The following is a 5252-nucleotide window of genomic DNA, read 5'->3' as shown; positions in this document are numbered from 1 at the left end:
AGTCAATAAATTCAACGGTTTAGGAACGAATAAATTCCCCCTAGACTTAGGATTTAATTTAATTCGTTGATCTTAGGATTTTCGGGTTGAATATTGTGTTGAGAAATTGACCAAGTTGACTAATAATTAAAATCACTATATTAAAACTTGCATCCTCGTCTTGTGACTCGAAAGACGATTAGGGTGAGCTGGGTTATTAGCTAATTATTGGTGGGTAGATTGGGTGACCGATAGCTCGGGCTCGTTTATTGCATCGTAATTAAGGTTTCCTAGGATTTCAATTATCAAAGTTGGGTTTGCTTTGCGATTTTGGGATCTTCTCTTAACATTACTGTCTCTGAGGTCAAAAGGATTCTATTTTCGTAGGATTTGGTATCGATAGCTCGAGCCGATTCGTTCTAGCACTTCACATTTAGTCTTGCTTCTTCATTTGGGACATCTCTAGCGGGGGGTCAATTGAGGGAAATAGATATTTAGCCGTTATCATTGTCACATTAGCATTGCATGATTCTAGGGATTCGACACCTAGGTAGCCTTTATCTCATATATATTTGATCACAATTTGCTCGCGTGTTTGCTTCGTTTGTTGGCTTTGTTTCATGCGTGCTCTTATTTCATTTAGTTATTATTTAATTATTACAAATCACTTCAAAACAAATCTAAAAGTTAACTATATATTCGATAGAGGTTCATTATCTAGAGTTTGCGTATAGTGTCCACGGATTGATATCCGGTCTTGCCATCTACACTACACTGTGACCGGTGCACTTGCCGATTGTGTGTGGTTTAGGTTGTGATTCCATTTTTAAAACTTGTTCGAATTTAATATACACATTTTCACACATCAGCGTTGTGGACACATGGAAACATTCGAAGAGCCCCTGGTAAAAGAAATTCAATCTTCTCTTTTTCAATTTCCCTTTTAGCTATGATTACTTCATCTGAATGTAAAGTCCTTATTTAAACTTGTTACAAACTTGTTAGCATTCGCAGTCTCCATCTACTCCCTAAACTTGAAACTTTGATGCTTCGGAACTGTAGTCGTCTAATACATCTTTGTAATTCTATAAGATACCTTGACAGGCTTGCTAACTTGTATTTGACATGTTGCACCAAACTATGGAAGGCTTCATCAAGCAATGATATTCAGCCATTGCTTTCTTACCCCAGTCATTAATCATTTTGGATCTAAGTAGCTGTAACCTTGAGTATGACAAAGATGTTCATGTAGTATTCCGGGCACAATCATTATTTAACTTCGTTTTGTCTAACAATCCTTTTGAATACTTGCCCAAAACTGAACTTAATATGCTTCGAAAACTCTCCTTACTTTCTTGTGAAAATTTGAAGTCTCTACCATGTATGCCAACAACGCTAGTAAAGTTGTATGTAGATGGGTGTAAATCATTAGGGAGTATTACATTCCAATCAGGTCGCTTCAGTCTGATAAAGTTTTCTTATGAAGGTTGTTACAACCTGTCAGAAGTTCAAGGCCTTTTTAAAATAGTAGATGGGTGTAAATCATTAGAGAGTATTGCATGATTCTAGGGATTCGATACCTAGGTAGCCTTTATCTCATATATATTTGATCACAATTTGCTTGCGTGTTTGCTTCGTTTGTTGGCTTTGTTTCATACGTGCTCTTATTTCATTTATGTTATAAATATATTATTATTATTTATTATGGTTATCAACACCTAAAATAGATTAGGCTTATTCTCCAAGTTACATCTCCTATATATACCATTGTATATCTTGTATTATATACATCCAATTAATAATATCAATCTTTTTCTCTCTCTATTATTATCTCTTATTCTTTTGTCAATAGGCTAGTTTCACAACACGTTATCAGCACGAGAGTTCTCTATTCAAAACCTTAATCCATAATATTCGTATTCTTCGTGGTTTGAGGTTCGTTGATGCTCCAGCATTATTGATTACTTCCAAGTCATTCGAATGATTATAATGGTACGCAAACTGCAACCGCTGCAATATTGGTTTCCAAAGTATGTTTTCTTCCTACTCCCTAGAAAATTAAAAATTATTTATGGGTATTGGGTTGCAACTGGAACGGTGATGGTTAATTATTATAAAGTTTAATTGTGTAAATTCTATTGGATTGGAGAAAGCATCTCAAGTCCATACACTTCATAAAATAAAGTAATTATATATTTATTTTCTTTTATATACTAAAGAAGTCCATGCAAGTCATAAAACAAAGTAATTATTTATATATTTCTTTTCTTTTATATACTAAAGAGATACTACGCATTGGTAAGTTTTATGTGCTCAATTTATATTTGGTTCAACTTCTCAATCATTAAAAGATGTTCAATAGTATGTTTTCAATGCCCTGATGTTAAATTTATGCTGGATCTAAGATTTCATGCTTTTGAGTTTAGATCTTGTATTTGATGTTTATTTTGCAATATATCATGTTTTTATGTTTGTGTACTGAAACTTCATGACTTCATGCCCTTGACATTTTAATCTTGAAGTGATATTGCTTCTAAATATGAGTCAGAATATCTAATGACTTAGTGTGTTCACCCGGGCTTTTTTTCTGTTATAATATATGCTATTTTTTTTTTGTTTGTTTGTATGTTTAACCTTATTTAACAATTTTCGTAAAAGAAAAGAATGGTTGTAAATATTGGTGACTATAGGTGCGTATGCAATATTAAAAGCAATTTGTTTGTAGTAACAATTACGTGCTTGTTTCTATATTACAGTGATAAATTACAAAATATGTTAGTATGCTTTGCTATATTGATAAGTGCATGTTATGTCTAGGAAAATAGTGTAAAAATTTAGGGTTTGAGTTTAAATTTTCTTTTATCAGGAAGGTTTCCATAGGATTGATAAAAAAAAAGAAAAAAAATAGAAATCAAATGATATAATATAATTTCAGTATTAATCCAATTATAGCCTAAAGTACTAGAGTTAGTCGGTTACTTTGATTCAATAGCTTTTTGAAAATTTTCATTGTTAACACAACACCATACTTTGAACTTGCAAGTTAATTGTTTTTTATTTATTTATAATCCATTGATTAAATCAATATTTGTATACAGTTGGATTTAACGGATACGAATTAAAAAAATTCACTTCTTGCAGTTTATTAATATTTGCGATGCTATTAATAATGTGATTAATAATTGTTCTAAGTTTACATGTAAATAATATTTTGAACCCATGAATTATGGTTTAAGTATTGTTACGCAATATCTTATTATTACATATTAAAATATGTTTTAATTTTATATATTTTCAAATATAAATGGATTATCGAATATGATTATCGTATTTAATATCTGAAAAATATGATTTAGAATCTATTCATTTAGATAATTAAGTATTGTTTATCCAATATTAATATTAATCATACGTGGAATAGATTTATTTTATCAATAGAATGGATCATCCAACGTTTATGGTGGTTTTAATATGTGTTTATATTTTAAGTTATAGATATACTTGTGATTGATTAGACTGTGATATGTTAATACACAAATTACATATGTTTGTTTGTAATTTGACACGGAAAAAAATTCATAAAGTTTTATCATAACTCGTTTGTATGGTGACATGTTAGATCATCATGTATCGTATAATATAATTTTATAGTATGCCTTATATTTAGTACGATATCATTTATTTATGAAGATAGTATTGAGAGAACAACTAAACCAAAGTTATGGCTTATTATCACTATCATGAATGAGTGTTAATATGTCTAGATATAACACCTAAATTGTCATACTCCTTGAATCTCATTATCAGGTTGTAGAAGGTCGTAAGATGCTAGATTGATAAATATAATATCACTCGGACATCTAATTATTTTTTTCTATTGGTGTTATGAAAATGCAAAGAGAAGATTATTTACAAGGGAAAGTCGGATAAAACAATTTTTGTTTGTCACACCTCAAATATGCTCTTGAAGTAGCAATATTATTAAAAGTGTGTGAAAGGTTTGAAGTGACTTAATATCTGTATATATATGAGAAAATAATGAAAATTATGAAGCCTAATTGGTTTTACTACATTCCTTGAAGTGAATGTGACTATATATTAATCGTTGTGATCATGGACTTAATTGGGGATTTAAGGATGGACATATTAATAATGAGATTGGTCATCAGAAATGCAACTGCAACGGTGGTTATGTTAATAATGAGATTGACCACCAGAAGTGGCAAAATAAGGGAATAATAATATGATAATGATATGTGGAAATAATGATGGTGATATAACATGATAGTTTCAAATAAAATTATCTCATCTAAATAAGTGCAAATAATACATATACGATCATAAACCAGAAGTTTATGGATCATAACTATTTAATTAGTTGGCATGACCGGTTAGACCACACCGTGTCAATGATGATGTGAAACGTCTTGAAGAACTAGAAGATTCTTCAAGTTGGTAATTAGAATGCAATATTTGCTCTCAGGGGAAATTCATTATTTACCGACCATAGTAAGGTGAGAATCCCTAAATATTCTGGAAGTGAATAAAGGATATGCATATCCCAACATAATACCATTTAGTGTTTTAAATCGATGCATCGTCTAATGGTTATCAAATCCACAACCTAAAGTTTGTGTGATTATGTCTTAGCTAATGTGATCACAAGCATATTATTTCGGATTGACATATTTATTTCGGTTGAAATAGTGAATTGGATTCCCAAGTTATTGATCAACATTGGAATACATGTTTTGTTGAGATGATCGCTAAACGTCGATGATTATATGTTATGGACATGTTATTTTACATGCAACATTAATTCACATCAAGCCAACAAGTCATAATACTTTCTCCCCGTATCGTTGGTTTTTGGTCAGGAACCAAAGATGTCCCATCAAAGATTTTGATTGTGCGACATATATTGAAATTGATCCACCACTACGCACAAAGATGGGACCTCAATGGATTAACAAACCCAACAGCAAGGGGAGATAAAAAGCAGTTGGAAAATAAATGAGTTGGTATGAATTATCATTGATCCTCAAAAACTAAAAGTGTGAACCAGAAGTTCAAAGAATAACTCATATACAAAGATTAGCGAATCTATTACCAGACGCATTCACTGACCTTAAAAAGGTGATTATGTCACATATAACAACTGCTAATGCTCCAACTAAGATGAGTGTCCAAGAAGGACAACCACATGTTTGTAATGAGTCTATTGCACGTCTGAAGCGTGGTAGACTAGTCGATTCCAATAATAAAATTCCTCG

This window comes from Helianthus annuus, chromosome 9, assembly GCF_002127325.2.
Source record: "Helianthus annuus cultivar XRQ/B chromosome 9, HanXRQr2.0-SUNRISE, whole genome shotgun sequence".
NCBI classification, from domain to species: Eukaryota; Viridiplantae; Streptophyta; class Magnoliopsida; order Asterales; family Asteraceae; genus Helianthus; species Helianthus annuus.
This window is presented reverse-complemented; position numbering follows the sequence as displayed.